Raw genomic sequence first — 12,230 nt, forward strand, 5'->3', positions numbered from 1 at the left:
CTCAATTCATTTTAGAACTGCAGGTGACAGCCTTTTGCTTCTAATGTGATCGCCAATTCAAGTGTCTTTCCAAGGTGGTCATTTAGCTCTTTGAGAGGTGAGGGGAAACCTTCAAACATATCCTTATTGTAGCTTCACTTGCAAGTGGTTTTTTTGGGTTGGTAAAAGTCTTTAATAAGACAAACTGCATAGGGCCTGAGGAAGGACTTGTTTCTTTAAATGGCATTTCCCTTGCTCTCTTATAATCCTATTTCTTAAGACACAGTGATAGCTTCTTGGAATTGACATTAGAAACGGGGGTGGGGAGTGGGGGTTTGGAGGTGCGGGATGGAGGGGGGGGGCTGGTGGGGGGGAATGTTGCAACTGGCTGTAACATCAGTGACCTCCTGGCTATTGTCAGCAAAAACATTTCACTGACAATCCAGCTAAATGTGAAACAGAATGGTTAGTATAACATCTTGAAGCAATAATGTTCCTTTCATGGAAGCAAAAGATCTTTGGATTGTCTCTTATGATTCTTTGTATCATGAACCATCATCGACTGTAGTGAAGTGTTAAGTGGAGGTTAGGCATGTGCTCAGAGTGACAGAGGCAGATATCACAGGATGTTTCAATGCACTTTATTCTTGGCTATTTTCAGCCAGCTATTTTGAGAAAGAAATTAAAAGAGGTCTGGAACAGGCCGCTTGCTGCCCTCTTGGTGGCAGCATGCGTATGTCGTGGAAGAGCTATTGTAGAGGGAGAAAGCAAACAATTGTTTCTTTGTAAACTGTGCATCAAGTGAATTAGACTGTAATCCTTTTGTTGAGACCCATCTTCACCACAAGTGCCCCTGCTCCTCATTGATTAAACAGCGAGTATTGACATAAATATCTATTTACCGAGGTTGAAGCAGTTTCATAGAAGTTATCGATCCTGGACAAACACTGGAGCTGATTTTTTTTTGAGAGCATATTGGTACAATCTGCATGAAAAATTTCCATTTGCTATTTTAATGATTGCATCAACCCGTTTAAATTGAGATGGTTAACAAATTTACGAAAAATGACCACAAAGGGATTCGGCGCATAAACACTGACGAATTATTACAATGATGTGGAGATGCCGGCGTTGAACTGGGGTGGGCACAGTAAGAAACCTCACAACACCAGATTAAAGTTCAACAAGTTTATTTGGCATTACGAGCTTTCGGAGCGCTGCTCCTTCATCAGGCGAGACTGATGACCCGATGACCACTCACCTGATGAAGGAGCAGCGCTCCGAAAGCTTGTGATACCAAATAAACCTGTTGGACTTTAACCTGGTGTTGTGAGACTTCTTACTGAATTATTACAAAATCGTGCACAATACATACCCACTGTAACAGAAGAAACCATCTGAAATGCAGTTTAAAGGAATCAGAGTGGACATTAAACAAGATAAATAACAACAAAGTTTTCATATAGCAGGACTGGGTACAGAATTATTGACCGTTTAAGCAGCAAAACTGCCAGTTTATATCATAGAGTCAAAGAATTCCTACAGTGCAGAAGGAGGGCATTTGGCCTACTGGGTCTGGTCCGACCTCTGACAAAGCATCCCACCTAGGCTCTATCCCGGCAATAGTCTGCCTTCCTGTTTCCTGTTTTAAAAACAGAATGCAGCCAAGTCAAAAGATTGTGCTTTAACTACTGAGGAAACATATTTAATGAATTAATTCAGTCAAGTGTTTGGAGGAATTTAGGACCTGGCAGTATCTGGTATTGGCACGTGGGTGCCTCAGGTTGACTGGTGAAATAAATATAATCAGCAGCACGGGGAATGAACAGCCGGGCACAGGAGATAGACTTCATTATACACAGCTTGAATTAGTCAACTGAAAACAGAAGGTCGAAGAGGAATATGCGTGTCAAAAAATGAAAGCACAAGGGACCTCAGTCCAGAAAAGTTCAGGTCAACTGCATAGCTTAAAGGGAAGGAAAGGAAAGGCAATTGTGCAAAAACCAGTATGATTCAACAACTGCTCAGTAGATTTCATGCAAGATTTGACTGCTGAAGGTCATAAGTCAATGCAAATGCCTTGATCTATACTTAATTCTGTCATTCAGAATTTATGTTCTCCTACTTTGGTCATTTGCCATAAGCAAGCAGTACAGTGGATATCAACAGTTGTAAGCTGCGCTGGATGCTGTTCAGTCCCAGTTTATATCATAGAGGCATAGAATTCCTACAGTGCAGAAGGAGGCAATTCAGCCCAGTGGGTCTGCTCCGACTCTCCGACAGAGCATCCCGCCCAGGCCCTATCCCGGCAGTAATCTGCCTTCTTGTTTCCTGTTTTTAAAACAGAATGCAGCCAAGTAAAACAAAAACTGCCAGTGATCTTTGGTGGCCTCAGCATTTTGATCAAATTGGGGGCATGGAGGCTTTCTTGCATCTAATTTTTCGAATGGGTTTGACATGTAAATGAATAAAGATCAGAGAAAATTAAAACACAGGAACAGCCCCTCCCAGCCTGCACCGACCATGCTGCCCAACTTAGCTAAAAACTCCTACCCTTCCAGGGACCATATTCTCATCCTATTCATGTATTTGTCCAGACGCCCCTTAAAAGTCACTATCGTATCTACTTCTGCTACTTCCCCCTGCAGCCGGTTCCAGGCACCCACCACCCTCTGTGAAAAAAACTTGCCTCGTACATCTCCTTTAAACCTTGCCCCTCGCGCCATAAACCCATGCCCTCTAGTAATTGACTCCTCCACCCTGGGAAAAAGCTTCTGACTATCCACTCTGTCCATGCCTCTCATAATCTTGTAGACTTCTATCAGGTCGCCTCTCAATCTCCGTCGTTCCAGTGAGAACAAACCAAGTTTCTCCAACCTCTCCTCATAGCTAATGCCCTCCATACCAGGCAAAATCCTGGTAAATCTTTTCTGTACCCTCTCCAAAGCTTCCACATCCTTCTGGTAGTGTGGTGACCCAGAATTGAACACTATATTCCAGGTATGAAGAGAAGTAGGGGAATTCTACTGTCCCTCCTGCCATGGGAATCATAGCGGTGGTGGGGAGTGGAGGGGCGGGGGGGGGGGGGGGGGGGGAAGGGGGGGTGGTGGGGGGTGGGGGTGGGGAGGGGGGGTGGGGGTGGGGGGGTGGGGGGGGTGGGGGGGTGGGGGGGGTGTGGGGGGGGGACTACACAAAGGTCTATTGAGCACGGGTGGGTTTCTCCGGTTTTGGGGTGAGTGTGGCCAGAGAATCCCACCCAAGATCTTTCAGGGTAAGCCATTCACGGAGACAGTTTGAAGGTAGTCAATTGTTCTCACACAGATTTTCCTGCAAATTTTTCATTTCAATTTACCTGTGAGAGGTCTGTCCTTAACTCATTGAAATAGGAGAGAGACCAATTAAATATTTTTATTCTCGATTGCTCCTTTTCCTTTCAAATATCCCATTGTCTGAATCCTTTTCAATTGAAGGGCCTCTTTTAGAAGAGCAATATGCCTTTGGTGGTGATTATGGAGGGGAAATCCATTTACTATTTCTACCACAAAATCTGTCATTTGTGTCAATTTATTTTCTGACTAAACAGTTGACTTCCATTGATTCTTTAAATCATTACAACGATAAAAGCAGTTGCGGATAGACACTTATGGTAACAATCAACTCGAATCTTTTCCCACTAGCTGTGGCAGGACTGGCTCAGTTATTTTACTGGATGTGGCCTCCTATTTGGCCAAGTGCAGGCCCGCCATCCAGTTAAGGAGGGAAGATGAACTCCCAATGCTGCCGGCGCAATCAGAGGACAGGCAGCCCCACTCGAAAAGCTGGGTACTGCTGATGTGGGTTGGAACCTCGGGGGCACCCCAAGTACTCTCCTTAAGATAAGTACAAATTAAACCTCAGGATGGCCGAGGAGGAGGGCTCACTGATTACAAGGCCAGCTACTCCTGGGGCGGGGGTGTGGGGGGTGAGGTGAGGTGGAGAGGGGGGAGGGAGACGGGGAGGGGGGGGAGAGATCCTGCAACTGGCCAACTGCAGGCTGCCTCATGCTGCCAATACACACCACGGAGGGGCACCAGAAAGTCTTACCCTACATTTTTCTCCCCATCGAAGCTCTGTTCATGAAAATCTCCAGACATCTCCAGGGTCGAGCATGAGGGAGCCCCAGATTGACAGCATCAAAGCCCTGCAAACTTTACCCTTTATATTATAAAGCCTGTTGACCTAAGCCTATCTTTGCTGAAACACCATCTGTTTCTCCTTTGTTTGTGTGTGTGTGTCTGTCTGCCTGCATATATATTCTGAGTTTATTGAAAGAAACCTGATTAACATAAGAACATAAGAAATAGGAGCAGGAGTAGGCCATCTGGCCCTTCGAGCCTGCCCCGCCATTCAACAAGATCATGGCTGATCTGAAGCGAATCAGTTCCACTTACCCGCCTGCTCCCCATATTAAAGTCTCTTTTATTCTGGATCTAACAGCAGTGACGGTAAATAATTGGCCATTTTGGTGAGTGATAATTGGTCATTTATGTTGCAACCTGTGGAGTAGTGGGGGCCAGATAAACTGTGCACTCCTCCCATAGCAATGGAAACCACCACTCATCTTTGAAGGGTTTGAATGAAATATACATAGGCTTTATAATCCAACCAGTCCCTGTGCTACCTGCCTCATTGCCCACACAGTGATAGGCTTAATGACCTATACATATGGTTAATTTTATGCATAGACGGTGACATTTTCCTTGGGTGATACCACAAAACAGGTCATAGAAATTGGTAGCCTGTTTTACACCTTCTCCAGTGAAGTCAATAGAAAATGAATCCAGGTGATGTGTAAAAACGGATTGCTGATCAACCAATCAACCTATGGACTCTATCAACCAATTTGTAAGATTAAAAAAGTTTTCAAAGATTATTTATTAGTGTCATTACATTAACATTGCAATGAGGTTACTGTGAAAATCGCCTAGTCATTACACTCGGGCCCCTGTTCGGGTACACTGAGGGACAATTTAGCCAACGGCCAATGCACCTAACCCGTACATCTTTCGGACTGTGGGAGGAAACCAGAAACCTATGCAGACATGGGGAGAACGTGCAGACTCCACACAGACAGTGAGCCAAGGCGGGAATCGAACCCGGGTCGCTGGTGCTGTGAGGCGGCAATGTTAATCACTGTGCCACCGTAAGTGCAAGTAATTTTAGTCCTATGTTGTTCTCCGCCTGTCACTCTTAATAGCCGGGAAGTTACGTTTGACAGTTTTATTAATCACATGACATAACCTGTTGACAAAAATTGGATAATTTCTCCATATAATTACTTGTTTGTTAATGTCATTTCTCGGTTAATAGCTAAACTAAAAGCAGAATTTGTTTGAAAAGTTTTAACTGGAACAAAAAGCAATTTAAAGTAGCTTTATTTCAGAAGCTGCGTCATTTCTCAGATTGGATTGACTGTTGTTAAAGCCACAATTTTCAGTAGATTAAGTTCCATGATATATAATTTCAAGTCAGAGTTATATTGTATACAATGTGATTAATTGTTTAAGCTCCAGTCGTCTTTCATCAGAAAGTCTTATTGTTGAAAGTCTTATTGTGACTAAGAGCATTTTTCTATTCCATTGGACTTAATCATTGTGTTGCCCTTTGTTTGTGGTCGAGTGGAGTGAAACTGTATCTAAAATAAACAGAACTAGGTGAGGTACAATCAGTGTTGGAGATGTTTGAATCAAAATACAGACAATTCAAACTGAATTATGTCGAACCTATTCAATAGAAATTCATGGTATGCTATTTGGGAACTTTTACTTTCGCTCAGATGCAGAAACTCATGACTATGCTTAGAGTTTCCAAACCAAGCTAATGGGATATCTATGTGCAAAGAACATCAGTTCAATATGTATGAAAATAGCCCCTTAACTGACAAAACCTACCTCAGTCTGGAGAGCTTAAGAGTGAGTTAATGCATTGCCTTGAAAACATCGGTTGCTCTGGAGTTCCTTTTCCAAGGGAAGTAAGTCTGACTTCATTGTGCTTTCTTAATAACTTAAGTTCTAGATACCTGTGCTCTGTTGCTTATTTCAGCACTTTCTCAATGGTAATGATGTTCTTCCTATGATTAAGTAAGCAAAACTGCACCAAGCAAGCACTCCAGTGGAGGTCTTACTAATACTTTATACAGCAACAATGGTAATTCTTTCCTGTGCTTGATTTACCAGATTCAAACACTTTCCTGACAGTTCAATTGATTTATCCAATCTTACTTTGAAATTTATTTCATGATCAGCATGTTGGTTTACTGTTTCTCTTATGCACACTCCATCTTTGGCTTTGATATTAGATATTTTTCATTCTTGAACATTGAGTACACCCACAACTGATTTCCCAATTGGCCATAAGGTTCAAATTCAGCTGTTTGCATTGTTCCTCATTTTCTTTTATTCTTTCATGGGATGTGGGCATTGCTGGCAAGGTTCGAATTTTGGTTGTCCATCCCTAATTGCTCTTTGTTACATAGAAACATAGAAACTAGAAGTAGGAGTATGCCATTCGGCCCTTCGAGCCTGCTTCACCACTCAGTTTGAGCACAGCTTATCATCAAATTGAATATCCCGATCCCCCCTTCCCCTTATATCCTTGATTCCTTTAGCCCCTAGAGATATATCTAATTTCTTCTTGAAATCAGACAACGTTTTGGCCTCAACTACATTCTGTGGTAGTGAATTCCTCACATTCACCACCATCTGGGTGAAGGACTTTCCCCTCGCTTCAGTTCTAAAATACATTAATTTACCCCTTATCCACAAACTATGACACCTAGTTCTGGACACCCTCACCATTGGCAACTTTCTTTCTGAATCTACCCTGTCTAACCCTGTTAGAATTTTATAAGTTTCTATGAGATCCCCTCCCACTCTTCTAAACTCCAGTGAATATAATCCTAACCGACTTAGTCTCTTCTCATATGACAGACCTGCCATTCCAGGAATCAGACTGGTAAACCTATGCTGTACTCCCTCTATAGCAAGGACATCCTTCCCTCAGGTAAGGACACCAAAACTGCACACAATTGTCTAGATGTGGCCTCACCAACGCCATATACAATTGCAGCAAAACATCCCTATCCCTATATTCAAACCCTCTCGCTATGAAGGCCAATATACCATTTGTCTTCTTTACTCCCTGCTGTACTTGCACGCTTACTTTCAGTGACTAATGCACGAGGACACCAAGGTCTTGCTGAGTATTCACCTCTCTCAATTTACACCCATTCTAGTAATGATCTGTCTTGCTGTTATTGCTACCAAAGTGGATAACCTCACATTTATCCACATTATATGGCATCTGCCATGCAAACATTGTGGATTCTAGCTTTGTCAAGAGATTTCAGTCCCTGTTTTTTATTTATTGACGAGCAAATCTTGGTACAGGAGTTGCAGTGCCAGGCAGAGCTCTGGTCTTTGTGATGTTAACTGCATGGCTGCTGGAAGATTCTGCCTGAGAGAGGGCTTCACCCTCTGGGGTGATCACTAACTCTCAGGTTCCATTAGTTCCTCAAGTCTCTTCTGCTGTGCTGTTTTAAAGAGACAGACACCGCATACACAACACTCTTGAATGTCTTGCTTGACCATTTCTGAATGTATTTAAGAGTCAACCACAGTTCTGTGGAGTCACACGTAGGCCAGACCCAGGTAATGATGGCAGATTTCCTTCCTTAAAGGACAGTGAACCACATGGTTTTATATGACAATTGATTGTTTGATGGCCACTATTACTGAGACTAGTTTTTGGTTCCAGAGTTTGAAAATGAAATTTAAATTCTATCAGCTGCAACAATGGAATTTGAATCCATGGCCCCAGAGGATTAGCCAGAACCTCTGGATTAGGAACATAGGAATTAGGAACAGAAGTGGGCAAATTCAACCCTTTGAGCCTGCTCTGCCATTCAATCAGATCATGGCTGATCTCTCCCTGGTCTCAAATCCACCTCCCTACCTGTTCCCCATATCCCTTTATCCTCTTTTTTATTAGAAATATATCTATCTCCTTCTTGAAACCATTCAACGATTCAGACTCCACCGTGCTATGGGGCAGCGAGTTCCACAAATTCACCATCTTTTGCGAGAAGTAGTTCTTCCTCTTCTCAGTTTTAAATCTACTGCCTCTCAACCTATACCTGTGACCTCTTGTTCTCAATTGCCCCATTAGAGGAAACATTTGTTCTAAATTTACGCTTTTAAAATTTTATATTCCTCAATCAGTTCCCCTCTCATCCTTCCGAACTCCAGTGAGTATAAGCCCAAACTGTTTAATCTCTCCTCATACATCAACATTTTCATTGCTGGATCACTAGTTTAGTGATGTTACAACTACAGCACCATCTGTTTGTCACCATTTACCTGAATTATTCTTTTTTTAAAAGTCATTTGAACTCATTTGTGTGTTAAACAGGAATTAATGTTGGCTATACTTTAATTTGGGAACAGCTAAAGGCAGGTGTTGCTGTTTTTAACATGTACTGACTATTTTTTTGATCACTTGCATTGGCTGCCCCCAATTGGAGTTCAGCTGCAAGTTGGCTGAAATGAGTTTTAACTCACATATGAGTAGCTTTCATGCACATGCAAGAGCAACACTTTATTGCAGCTGGACATTTTCTAATATATGTGGAACATGGCAAAAGAACATGTTTGGTAATCAGATACTGGAGGCACTTTTCCTTGTAACATTTTTGAAATTAGCTTGTTGAGGAAATAAGGTCTCCCAAAGTTGGAAGCCATCTCAAAGTTGTTAGTTAGGAGCCTTATGTATTGTGCTTTTCACTTCCTCCATGAGGGTTTGTTTATACAATCACCTTGCTCCATTGAGTTTTAGGAGGTTGCTTGATTGACTGTTCAAACCACATCAAAGGATGGATTAGCCACTTTGTTGACATAAGGAGCAACTATTGTATTAGCAGCTAAAGGCTTTTTGACTGACAGCTCCAGGGAAGATCAAAGCCTGCATTGTTGATACAACCACTTCATGCCTCAGTAACCCTGAAGTACTTCCTCTTTTCTGTCTGCTCTGTCTGGCCCCATTTTTTAAACACTGCCCATTTCTTTTATGTCTCCGAGCCTTCCGAGAAAGCAGAAATGCTTTCCAACACCATCTTTGTTTTTACCATTGGTGCCAAGCTTCAAGATTGGATAGCCTGGAGAAAGAGGAGGCTGAGAAAAGATTTTGCTGAACTACGAAGAGGACTGGACAGGGTGGATATTTAAGAACCTATTTCCTGGATGTTGCCTGGATTGAGTGGCATGCCTTATGAGGATAGGCTGAGGGAGCTCGGTCTTTTCTCCTTTGAGAGACGTAAGATGAGAGGAGACCTAATAGAGGTATATAAGATGTTGAGAGGCATAGATCGGGTGGACTCTCAGAGGCTTTTTCCCAGGGTGGAAATGGCTGCTACGAGAGGACACAGGTTTAAAGTGCTGGGGGGTAGGTACAGGGGAAATGTTAGGGAGAAGTTTTTCACACAGAGGGTGGTGGGCGAGTGGAATCGGCTGCCGCCAGTGGTGGTGGAGGCAAACTCAATAGGGACTTTTAAGAGACTCCTGGATGAGTACATGGGACTTAATAGGATGGAGGGTTATAGATAGGCCTAGAAGGTAGGGATATGTTCGGCACAACTTGTGGGGCCGAAGGGCCTGTTTGTGCTGTAGTTTTTTTCTATGTTTCTATGGCAGAAGAGTCACCAGAGGACCTGGATTAAAAGTGATTGGCTGAAGGAATAAAGGAGAGTTGAAGGGGAAATTATTTTAAACTCAGAGTGGGGTGGGGGGAGGGGATGTTGGTGATTAGGGGCAGAAAGCTTATGTAACATGCAAGGCATGCTTATGCATTAGAAATTCCAAGATCTCTGGGGCTATAGCCAAGAGCTGAAAAATGGTTTCTCTTTCAGATGATAGACACCTGAAGGCTGACTGGCCACCTCCTCTGCTAGTATTCTCGCCTCACATCATCCAATGAAATCCTTAGAGGACCATTCATATAAGTTAAGTCAGGTTTGTCATGTTGCCAATGACATATAGGATGAGGATGTAGAATCTTATCCATTTAGGGGCGGTGATGCTAACGGGCCCGGAGACTTCAGTTCTGGACCCACTAATTGGATGTAAATGTTAATTTAAATATTGAAATCAGCTCTGCGGTGGAAGTCTAAAAAACTTGAAGCTGGAGATGCACGGAGGCCGTGGCACCCAGTGGGAAGCCCGCGAAACAGCCTCCACTGGCATCTCCCAGCCAGTTGCACTGTTCGAGCAGCACAGCAGGCTTGGAGGGTTGCCCCCAACTTATTTGACTACATCATGAATACATTTCTGTTGGTCCTTCAGACCTGGAGCAGGACTTGAACCCAGAGCTTCCAGCTCAGAGGCAGGGGTGTTACTCACTGTGCCACAAAATCACCTCTTACTCACACGACCCAAAGGAGAGGCCTAGTTTCAAGTAACAGGCATTGGCGATGAGTTTCCACGCGCTTCCTCCCGCTTGCCCCGCTATAACTTTGGTGGTGGAGCGGAAAAACAATTGGTGAGTATTAGCATCGATCCTCCAACGTTCCGAAGTCCCCGTGGTCTGAGTGAAATTTGCGAGGCTTGGATTAATAGTAGGATAGCTCTAATTCCCCAATTCCCTTTTATAGAAAGCCGGATAAAATGCAACGCTTGAACAGAAACTTCGATTTGAGTATTTCAGAGCTAATTTCAGCACAAGCAAGAAGTGGCAAAGCAGCTTAGTAGAGAGAAGCCTGCCTCCCCCACTTCCCCCCCCACCCACCACCGGCACATTACTGCTAGCAGCTACGTGCTATAAATTCAACTCATGCATGCCTGATAGGATATGAAACCAGAAATTGAATAAACTGCTGCAGCCATGGCAGGTATATCCTATGCAATACAGGAACATGACAGGACTCTATTACACTAAGTAATACAATTCCAGAAATAAGCTATGCGTAACATATTGCTTCTAGTACACATGTCAAGAAAGTGGGCTTTGATAGATGTAGGTAGAAGATGAAACCACACACTAAAACTTTTTAATTATTGAAAAGCGTGATGGCAGGATGGAATGCCTGGTGTCAGGGCTTTTGGCTGTCCTCTGACACTGCTGTAAATAGCTTTCTTGATGGTATAGATAATTTCACGCACTGTTCAGTTTCATGTGTGTTTTTTTTCTTTCTCACTCTCACTATCGGTTTCCAGCTTGCTGGCATCAGCACAAACCCCTGTAAATGAAAGTTTTTTTTTTGCCCTTCTTGTACTGATTTGAAACGAGGGCAGCGAATGGAAATTTAGGTTTCAACCTCCAAGTTTCTCTGTGGGCTGCCTGACACTTCAATGGCTGTAGCTGAGATGGGCCATTCTTCAGTTGTTAGCTGCCCAGAACGGGGTGTCTTCAGATTGCTGGGAAGTCAAATGTTTGGGTGGGGATGTGGGGCAAGATCATTCACTGTCTCGCAACACCACGTCATGTCTGATGATCACAAATGAAAGCAAGTGAGGGGCAGCGGCCTTCTTCCGCTTTCCGATGTGAAGAGGTTTGTGCAGAATTCGGAGCCTTCGGCAGCAGAGCTGTCAACGTTGATCAAATCCTAGATATGAGATTTACCGACATTCGCAGCACACTTGAGGTGGCGTCTAATGCCAAATGCATAAAACATAGCCGTAGGCAGCATGCTGCATCTGTCATATGGATGCAAGAGAGTGGCCAAATGGCAACAATGTATTCCTCCCTTATTTATGTTCCCTATCCTAACTAATTTTGCTTTAGCTCTCTTTTCCCTGTAAGGTTCTTGCTTACGTCATAGCCAGCCTGACGCTGGGATTTGTGAGGTTTTTGCTTTTGCGCCAGAACAAGGAGGATCTATGGACTCAAATTATTCCAATATTTGGCCAAAACGACCTTAAAGTTTATAGTCAACCAGCTTCAGCTGCTTCGTCAATAACCATCCCTCCATCATAATGTCAGAATCAGGAGGAATTATCAGAGAGGTGCACAGAATACTGGAAGTGATAGCATTAGAGTAGGGATAGATTGCTGGTTTGATTAAGGAGAGCATTGCAGTTTTGAAGAAAGGGGATAGTTCAGAGAGGTCAAGGACAGAATCTATTTGGCTAAAGAGGTACAAAAATTGTGCCACTTAGTTCAAGAGCAATTAGGGAGGGGCCATACAAGATGATCCAGCCAGCTACGCACTTATCCCCCAAATG

Source organism: Mustelus asterias, chromosome 5 (assembly GCF_964213995.1).
Source record: "Mustelus asterias chromosome 5, sMusAst1.hap1.1, whole genome shotgun sequence".
Lineage (NCBI taxonomy): Eukaryota > Metazoa > Chordata > Chondrichthyes > Carcharhiniformes > Triakidae > Mustelus > Mustelus asterias.